Consider the following 11,160-nt stretch of genomic DNA (forward strand, 5'->3'; position numbering starts at 1 on the left):
CTGCTCTTTACCTGTTCCCAGTAAGAATTGGCCCGGACACGCTGCGCCAGCAGCATTCGCCGCTGTAACCGCAATAATTCGGTTCTTACTCCACCGAGGCCAGGACCTCTGGTGGCACGTCCATCCATTATTATCCCGGGACTCTCCTACAATTCCCATCTACATTATTGTAAATATTAATTGTGTAGCAACATACTGAAGCCCCATTCACTTCTATGGGGTCAGGGCTGTGTGAAAAACGCTGAATATAGAACATGCTGCATTTTTTACACCAATGCAGAACTGATGCATGAAAAAAAATGCTCTTGTACACAGACCCATTGAAATGAATGGGTCAGGCTTCAGTGCGGGTGCTATGCGTTCACGTCACGCATTGCACCCGTGTAGAAAACTCGCTCGTGTGAAAGGGGCCTAAGAGTTGCACAACATAATAAATCAATATAATGCTATGTGACCCCGTCAGTGCTGGGCGGTCAGGCCGGGTGCTGCGCTGCGGACTCGCAGCGTGACACACTCTCGTCTGCAAGGGGTCTTAAGGTTCATTCAGATGAGGGATTATCACTACTGTGTGCAGTCCTAGTGTACAGACATCACACCAACTGAACACTGGTACTTTAAGTCAATGGGCCAATTCATGCAATTTTCTTCATATACCACTGGCCCATTAAAAGGAATTGCAGCATGCACTATTTTAGTCCAATTTTCACAGTAGACTTGTACATTCAAGTCAAGGAGTCCGTAAAAAAATAAAAATATAAATGAACAGTATACTGGTGCCATCTGGGTTGTTTTAATTTTTCTAGCACATATAGTTGCTAGAAAATGTTGGCTGGGCATGCTTCCTTTAAAAAAATAAAATATATGTAATAAACATACTACAGCGACATGGATAGAGAGTTAACAGTCACTTGGTGAGTTATCACATCTAGTTAACACTTTATGATTGTGACTGTTAACTCTGCTGCACAGATGGAAAATCATCAGTTCTTAGCAGACAGAATATGATTAGTTTTATATTGCATGTCTAAACAAGCCCCTAGACTAGTTTCATAGCCAGCGTTTTTTAGATAAACACCATGTTTTTGTGGTGTTTTTCCTTGCTATTTTTCTTCAGCATTTTTTTTCGTACGGCCAAAGGTTTCATTAGCGTCTGTAGTAAAATACAGTATAATGGCTTGTTCACACGAACGTGCTGTGTTTTGAGGTCCGCAAATTGCGGATCTGCAAAACACGAATGCCGCATGTGTGCCTTCCTCAATCTGCAGAACGGAACAGACGTCCGTTTATAGAAATGCCTATTCTTGTCCGCAAAACGGACAAGAATAGGACATGACTTATAATTTTTGCGGGGCCACGGAACGGAGCAACGGATGCGGACAGCACACGGAGTGCTGTCCGCATCTTTTGCGGACCCATTGAAGTGAATGTGTCCGCTCCCGAGCCACAAAAAATGTGGCTCCGATGCGGAACCAAACCACGGAACCAAATCCTGTCTAATATTTACACTAGACCAGTGGAGAATTTATCAAACTAAGTACTCGAGACTTCAAAAAGTTGCTACATTTTGGGCTTATTTGCACAAAAACATTTGCAATATTTAGAATTTTTGCACAACTCACTCAAGTTTTGAAAAGTGTGTGGGGAAATGGACATAGATAGTCTTTCCAGCGGCTGGAAGCCAGATTTATCAACTGCAGCTTTTTAAATACTGCACTCTTACTCCAGTAAAGAGGTGGCATAGAAAGTGGAGTAATATCTTATGACAGAAATATTAGACTTAAATGGGTTATACAACCCCTATAATGTCAACCCATAGTGCCCGGGCCCCTCATATAGCTAATAATTGCCCTGCTCCCCAGCAGACACGTTGCTCCTGATGCCCCACAGCCACCAGTGCATCTCCCCGTCGTACGGATCAAAACATCCAGAGATGGGGGTTGGGGCGGGATAAGCAATAGTAGGCTGCGATGGGGACAAGCCTCCTTAGCGTCACCTGCAATGCTAGGGAGGCTCGTCCCCCTGTTGAGGCTCATCTGTGGTGTTGGATGTTCTGATCTGCACCATGGGGAGATGCAGCAGCAGCCGTGCGGGGATCAGAAGAAATCCGTGGAGTGGGGTACATATAACCTATGTGAGGGGCCCAAGCATTAGGGGGCACATTATAGGGGTTGGATAACCCCTTTAAAGGTTAACCAAATTTATCAAACTGTGCAACATATAATATATTGAAGCTAATTACTGTAAAAAACTGCAGCAAAACAGAATTAAAAAATTCCCCTCAGGTTAAATTTCCCTTAGTCTAAAAATGTGCCTCATTTATCACGGTGACTCATATTGTAGGATAAATTTGGTGTATGAATAAATACTACATATTTGTTGGCTTACTTTGTGGCAAAATTTTAATCCAAAGGGCCAGATTTATCATGACTGACAGCTCACTCCACTTTCACATATGGCTAAAGTCAGTTTTAGCCAAGTCAGATTTATGATCGGCCCTTTAAGACTGTAATAGTCTTAAAGGGCCTATTATAGTCGGGTCCCATTATAGTCGATGGGGATCATGGTCATTACAGGCAATGTGTCAGTATTGGGTCTGTGACCTCACTGCAGGATGGCAGATCGTCACCTGCACACTGCAGCACCATGAGTCCCAATGCTGGCTTACCTTGCAAGAGAAGCAGGCACCCGCCAGCATACCGCCGCATCCGTCCTCACGGCCAGATATCATCTGGTGCGCTATAAAGCACGCGGGCACATCTCTCCTATTCTTTTGGGAGTGGCGAGCAGGCTCCTAATCACTGACCCCACCCAGAGGCGGAGATACTGGTATATAGGGCAGCTGGTAATTCCTGGTATACTGGCATGAAGTGCCCAAGCGTGTTGTCTGTTATTTGGATTATCTGAACTATTGACCCTTGCATTGCCTGACTACGAATCTGCCTGCCGTCTTCTGTAAGTCTGCCTGGATTTCTGACCCTGCACTGCCTGAGCACAAGTTTGCCTGACCCAGTTTACAGTATTACTCTGAACTTTGTTTTGCCTTTATTGCAAGTGACTTTTGTATACCTTCTGCCAGTAAAGATCATCTGTTCCTTCACTCTGCCTTTGTTGGACACTGTACACACTGCTGCAGTTAGCTGCGTTCTGGGTGACTGGTGCAAACATCAGGTTCTGACTCTGAGAGTCAGCAGTCAGCAATATTGGGTTAATTCCTAGTCCTTTATCAGCTGATCCAGAGGATCCACATCCTCCGGTCGTTACACAATGCTTAGTGCGGTGAGCTCCAGCCAGATCAGGCTTACCGATTCCAAATGCAACTGTGAATGAGGCCTAAGCTGGCTGCTTAATCAATTGTGCAACTGAAGGACAGGTATAGATGTTAGAGACCATCGGACTTCCATGAGAGAAAACAAATGAGATTTATTGCCACACACACAACACACAACGATAGATTTTACTAATCACATTCAGCCAGTATATTCTCACACATGCCATGTTGCTACATTTATTAAGATGAACCCATCACCAGGAAATTCACTGTCAGAGCAGGAACAATACTTTGTAGATCTAGCTCAACTGAATATACTGAAATTATACCTTATATTATAGTACTTTTATTCCATATGCAAATGAGCATTTAAGCGCCGTGAGGGTGGGTCCAAGCCAGTCTGTGTACTCTTTCTGCTTCCTCTGCCAGGCCCTCCCTCTCCTTCTTGATTGGCAATGTCAGGTGAGATGACTGTAAATTAACTTGACCTGTCAATGAAGAAGAAAAAGGCTTGCAGGAGAAGAGTGCACAGAGTAACCTGGGCCTGCACTGAACTGCTCATTTGGATATGGATTATAAACAAGTGATAGCGAAGTGAAAGATATCATTACATTTAGCTGGGCTAGGCCTACAAGGCATTGTCCTTGGTTTGACAGCAAATTTCCTGGTGAGAGACTCCCTTTAAAGAACAACTGTTAATGTAATCAACCCTAGTAAACTAGGCATCAGGGCTGGCAACCATGGCAATTGACCAGGGCCCAATCCTCTGACTCCCTGCTTCAGTGCTGAACTGACTTCCTGGCTTAGGAGTCCCTGCTCTGACTCCAAATATGTCAATATATAGAGTCAGTGCTATCAATATGAAGGGCGGTATCCCCATTGTCAGTATGCTTGGGGACACCCTGTGTATTTAAGTCTAATTTAGCCTCTATTTTTTAAAATGTTTCTGTAGGGATTCGAACTCGCAATCATCAACATTAAAGGCAAGAACCTTAACTTAACTTCAGATATTGATTTATACTGTAAAAAAAAAACATATCCCAAACTCGGGTTCGGTTTCAAGGTGCCAATTGGAAGTTATTAAGCAAAGTCACGCTCGCTCCATACAGTATTTAAACAAAGTTTTATGTGAATCGTCTTCGCTCAGGACCTATATTGGCCCATTCACTGCAGTAAGCCCAGCCTCAGTAAGCCTCCTCAGGTAAAATGTTTTATTTATTTTTTCTTATCATCGCAATATTCTGACCCTCATTACTTTTTATAGTTACGGTATGTCTACGGAGATGTGTGGGGTCCTTATTTTTTTCTCTCTATTATTTTTGACAATACCATTTTGGGGTGTGTATGATGATCACTTTTTATTACATTTTTGGGGAGATAAAGTGATGAGAAAACAGCTAATCAACCTTTTATTTTTTTTCTGTTACGCCATTAACCATATGGACTAACTTTTTAAATATTTTAATAGTACTAGGGTTTTCACATGCGGCGATGCTCACAATTAGAGATGAGCGAATCAAAGTTGACGAAGTGGAATTCGATCCGAATTTTAGGAAAAATTCAATTCGCTCCAAATTTCCTCACGGCCGAATACCATGTGTGCTCGAGCGGTAAACTGCTACGCAGCCAATAAACGTGCTGGTAAGTACTGCCATTTACTGTAATGCCGTAGCCATGTTAGCTGCTGGCATTACAGTGATTGGCTGACCGGAACGCGTCATCGGGTGCTATATAGCACCGATTAAACGTGTTCGGCTCAGTATTAGTCAGGGAGAGCTGGAGAGCAGAAGGGAGAGATAGTGTAGGGATTGAAATAGCAATATTTTAGCTGTTTCACGGTACTCTGTCCCCAGCCACCAATATTTTTCACGGTATGCAGTCCCAGCCTTACACCAGCATGTGTCCCGTAACATCACCCGTGCCCTGACCAATGCAGTTATTGGGAAGGTCCACTTAACGACTGACACATGGACAAGAGCTTTTGGCCAAGGACGTTACATTTCCCTGACGGCACACTGGGTGAACGTTGTGGACACAGGGAGCGAGTCATACCCTGGGATGGCACAAGTGCTACCGACGCCAAGGATTGCGGGCCCTACTTCCATCAGGGTTTTTCGCCACCACCTACATTAGTGACTGCAACCCCCCTTCTCCTCCTCTGCCTCCTCCTCCACTTCCACCTCCAAATTATTATCTTGCAGCATCAGTCAGTAGCTGGAAGCAGTGTAGCACTGCAGTGAGGAAACAGGTTGTGCTTAAACTGATCTGCTTAAGTAACAAACAGCACACCGCCGCAGAGTTGTGGCAGGGGATAAGGGACCAGACTAAGCTGTGGCTCTCACCACTCAACCTAGAACCAGGCATGGTTGTGTCTGATAATGGCCATAACTTGGTTGCGGCTTTGGAGCTTGGCAAGCTCACACACAAACCATGCCTAGCCAATGTGTTCAACCTAGTGGTTCAGCGGTTTCTCAAAACCTACCCAATTTGCCTAAGCTACTGGTCAAGGTGCGCCTCGTGTGTGCCCATTTCTGCAAGTCATCGACAGCTTCCGCCAGTCTGTCAACGCTGCAGCAGCTCTTGCAATTGCCAGCTCAACGACTGTTGTGGCAACGTGAGCGCGCGCTGGGACTCCACGTTAGTTATGTCGCGAACATAACATTTTTCGTCCGAACGGTGAACGCGAATTTCCGCAAATGTTCGCGAACGTGCGAACCGCAATAGACTTCAATAGGAAGGCGAATTGAAAACCCACAGGGACTCTTGTGGCCACAATAGTGATGGAAAAGTTGTTTCAAGGGGACTAACACCTGGACTGTGGCATGCCAGAGGGGGATCCATGGCAAAACTTCCATGGAAAATTACATAGTTGACGCAGAGTGTGGTAAGTTGAAATCGCAATGCAATTTATAGAACTTGAATTAATCGCATTGCGATTTCAACTTTCTCAAATCCGACAGTACATTCTAGCATGGAGTCGTTCCCATGGTGATGAGGACGCTCCATGAGCACGGAAGTCGGCAGAAGTTCTAAGTTGAAATCGCAATGCAATTTATAGAACTTGAATTAATCGCATTGCGATTTCAACTTAGAGCTTCTGCCGACTTCCGTGCTCATGGAGCGTCCCCATCACCATCCATGCTAGAATGTACTGTCAAATTTGAGAAAGTTGTAATCGCAATGCGATTAATGCAGGTTATATTAATCGCATTGTGAATTCAACTTAGAGCTGCTGGGTTCCTAATGGTTGTATTGCTAGAATATAACGAAGATTGAGAATATAGTGCTATATTCGATCTAAGTTGTAATCGCAATGTGATTAATGCAGGTTACATTAATCGCATTGCGAATTCAACTTAGAGCTGCTGGGTTCTTAATGGTTGTATTGCTAGTATATAGCGAAGATTGAGAATATAGTGCTATATTCGTTATATTCATCAATTCTAGCAATACAACCATTAGGAACTTAGCTCTAAGTTGAATTTGCAATGCGATTAATACTGTATAATCTGCATTATTCGCATTGCGATTACAACTTAGATCTGAGTTCCTAATGGTTGTATTGCTAGAATTGACAACGAATATAGCGCTATATTCTCAATCTTCGTTATATTCTATCAATATAATCATTAGGAACCCATCTCTAAGTTGTAATCGCAATGCGATTAATATAACCTGTATTAATCACATTGCGACACTGCAGCTTCAGAATTAATCTAAGATGGATGCTGTCCTTGCTTTTTGATAGGCGGAGGGAGGGTATGCTGATTGGCTGGAATGTGTCTGCTGACTGTGAGGTACAGGGTCAAAGTTTGCTCAATGATGACGTATAGGAGGCTGACCCAACATCGCATATGTTCGCCCGCCGCGGCGAACGCGAACATGCGATATTCTCCGGGAACTGTTTGCCGGCGAATAGTTCGGGACATCTCTACTCCACGTTCCATATGTTGGCCAGGCTTTGTGAGCAGCAGAGGGCAGCAGTGGAATACCAGCTGCAACATAGTCGTCACCTTTCCAGTCAGAGATGAGGCGAACACACAGCAGTTCCAACAGAAGCAGGGAAACACTCCCCAAGGCCTGGGACAGTTTTATGACACCCCACCAGCACCCTCAACCTGATGCGCAGCCTAGTGTCACAAGGAGGGGAACATTTTGGAAGATGGTGAAAGGAATACGTAGCAGACCATGTCAGCGTCCTCAGTGATCTCTGTGTGACTTACCTATTGGGTGTCCAAGCTGGACACGTGGCACGAACTGGCGCTCTACGCCTTGGAGGTGCTGGCCATCCCCGCCGCCAGCGTTTTGTCAGAGCGTGTATTTAGTGCTGCTGGTGGCATAATAACTGATAAGCGCATCCGCCTGTCAACTGAAAATGCTGACTGGTTGACTCACTGTATTACACTGTATTCCCATGCACCCCTTCCACCACTAAAAAGGGTATATGATTCAATCTCCCTTTTCTCATCCTGCTCCATCATCATATTAACATGCTTATTAGGCTGCCCTTGCTCCTGATGTTTTAGAGGGTCAGCTAAGCAGCGGGCCCTCACCCATAATGTTTGAGGGTCACCAGCAGACCCTCACCCCTAATTTTTTAGATGGTCAGCTCGGCAGCAGGCCCTCGCCCACAAAAATTTTTTAGATGGTCATCTCGGCAGCAGGCCCTCATCCCTAATGTTTTAGATGGTCAGCTCAGCAGCAGACCCGTACCCCTAATGTTTTTGATGGTCAGATCAGCAACAGGCCCTCACCCCTAATGTTTTAGAGGGTCACCAGCATACCCTTGCTCATAATATTTGAAGGGCACCAGAAGGCCAGCAATCATAATTTTTCAAGGGTGTGTATGATGCTCTTCTTTTATGTGTAATAAAGGGTGTATTGGAGTGCCGTTTCCTTGTAAATTTGGGCAGCCCTTTCACTTAGTGCATAGGCTTTATGAGTGTATGAGTCCCACTAACGGAACAATTGTACTTCAATGTTATTGAGGCCCTCCTTTATGTGATATACAGGTTGTATCGGAGTGACTCTTCCTTGTAATTTTTGGCAACACTTGCACTTTATATACAAGAAAATATACAGGAAATAATGTTTCCTAACAATTTTTCCTCTAAAATAAATTTTATCTTCGGTCTGGTGCATATTATTGTCAGTCTGTAAAAGTGGCGTACTAGTTGGATAACCTCATTCCCAGCAGCGACCTGGGAGTGCAAGATGTATCCAGACATCCTCCCCATGCTGTTCCTGAACCATTTCAGTGGTATTTCCATAAATTTCTGCAGGGAAAGATTATTCAAGGTGTAGGAAAAGTATAAGGAGGAATCATTCCACAGCATTTATGTAGAACAGGGTTCAGTAGGGTAGTTTACAGCCTGGGTAATAGGAACAATCCTATTACACCTTGCTGCACTGACTGGGGATCTAAATTGCCATTATATAACTCTGCAATTCCAGCAAAACTTGTTATAGGGGTGCAAGTGCTGTTTTGATACAGCCATTAACAGAGTTTATTACAAGGAAATATTTTTATGTCTTATTTGCCCTTGTCCAGTGCAGTTATATGTTATAAAGCATGTTTTGGCTTGCATTAGTGGGGAAAAAAGGGCTTATTAGCAGTTGTGTGGTGAAGTGTGAATATTACAGCACTTTTTGTCATGTAATAGTGGCAAAATATAAATATATTTGCTGTTCTGTGGTGCAGTTATATGTTCTAAAGCCTTTTGTGGCGTGTATAAGTGGAAAAAATAAGGACCTACTTGCCGTTCAGCGGTGCAGTTATATGTTCTAAAGCCCTTTTTTGTGTGTCTTAGTGGCACAAAGAAAGTATTTGCAATTTTTGGCGTGTATTAGTGGGAAAAAAAGAAGGGTTTATTAGCCGTTGTGTGGTGTAGTGAGAAGATTGCAGACTTTTTGGGGGTGTTTTAATTTTCTTTTTTCTTTTTTTTGCATTACAGTACTGATGGATTACTGACCAAATGCTGACTAAGTGAAGGCGGATGCTCAACAGACAGGATCCGTTTTCTTGTGGGTTATTGTTCTGACGGGTCACAGGAAGGGCAAAATTATCAGTGACGTCAACACAAACTTACTGCTGATACCCTCTCCACTCTGTCAGGGGGGCTCTATTTGTATAAGCGTTTAATAGAACAGGTTCTGTAGACTTCTATGTGGAATCAGCTGACAACGGTGTTATAGGAGTGCGCTTCTTCTTGGCGCTAACATTGACATTTAAGGCTGAGTTCATACTTGAGTTATTTGGTCAGTTTTGGCCTCGTCACTGCCCAAATAAGTAAAGTGTGCAGTGATTCTAAGAGCGACGCCTGTCATCTGCAGGACAGTATTATTTCACTACCAGAGCAGACTCCCTATGCGTGTTACTGCAGGGCACAGTGTTCTACACCACTATAAAGGCTGTCTGCAGCCAGGAAATAGCTGTTTTTTAACATGATTCGCCGCAAATAAATTTGGATCGAAACAAATATTTAAAAAAAAATTAGGCGAACCGGCCAAATCTAATTTTTGAAAAATTTGCTCATCTCTACCCATAATGTTATTTTATTTTTTGATTATTTTATTTTAGGGAAAGTGGGGTGATTTAACTTTTTTATTTTTTTATTTTATTACTTTTTGTTAGGTCCCCAAGTGGACCACAACTTGCAATCATCACATTGCAACTGATACAGAATAATGGAAATTGCTCCATTATTCTGTATAGAAATCACAATATCACAGTTCAGTGCTGCCGTCTAGTGGCATGAACTGGGATATACTAATAATGAGCCTGGAAGCCAAGTACAGGCTGCTGCTAATTTTAAGAACAGGGTGCTTTCCCTGATCTCTGCTGGGGGAAAGTGGGCCTGAAGAGGAAGCCTGTGCTTCTGGTTTTTAACACTGTTAGATGCAGTGAGTGTAGAGAACTCATTGCTGTGAGGGAAGAGGGCATGTGGCGTATTCTCGGGCCACGAGGGTGCCGATCTGTGTGAGGAGTTTTATGGGATGTAAATCTGTGAGGGAGAGCCGTAATCGACAGAATATAACTGTGTTGTTAGTACATTATTACAAAATTTGGGGCCCCACTTTTGATTTTGCCCAGGGCCACATTTTGCCTAAAACCGGCCCTGCTAGGCATAATGCCTGGTATGATCGTCACCACCCCCACTCATGGCCTGATTGATAGGACTGTGTATCCTCATTGTTGGGATGCCTGGCCTTAAAATCTTGCCATTTCGCAGGTGAGACATCATCAGCACATGCGCAGTCTATCTCAGGAAGCTCGTCCCTCTGAAATCTGCACTGCGCAAGTGCCATTGAAGTCAGTCTCCACCCAGAAGAGAAGATTCTGAGCTTCACTTCTGATCAGCAAAGCCAAATGTGTTCTCTTCTGGGAGTAGACTAAAGTCATCAGCATTTTCACAGCAGGTTTTAGTGGGTTAAGTCTTCTGAGATCAACTGTGCATGCACTAACAAGGTTTCACTGGTGCAAGCATGAGATTTTAGGGCCAGGGTATGTAGTATAACAGGAGAGGTGGCGGTAAAGCTTGTCTAGCCCTTTGGAGCTCTTAGCATCTCATTTGCATGAGAATAAAGTTAAAGATTTTGCTACAGCTCTTCATAAGATTGCAGCAATAGAGGCCTCATTTAATTCACAATGAGCATCCCTACTAGGCAATATGTCTGGTTTAATAGGCTTGACTATAGTTACAGATAATCTTTAAGTGTTTGATCACCTCACTAAAGGGGGGTGGCTAAGTGGATTTGTAAAATGAGCCAAATTTATTAATGGTCTGAACTCCTGTCCAAATTTTAGACAGAATTAGTAAATTGGCCACATTGTCCTCAGTAAGCATTATGTATCCAATTTTTTAGGGGAAGGGGGTGCAATATAGGGCCCA

The sequence above is a fragment of the Bufo gargarizans genome, chromosome 1 (genome assembly GCF_014858855.1).
Source record: "Bufo gargarizans isolate SCDJY-AF-19 chromosome 1, ASM1485885v1, whole genome shotgun sequence".
NCBI classification, from domain to species: domain Eukaryota; kingdom Metazoa; phylum Chordata; class Amphibia; order Anura; family Bufonidae; genus Bufo; species Bufo gargarizans.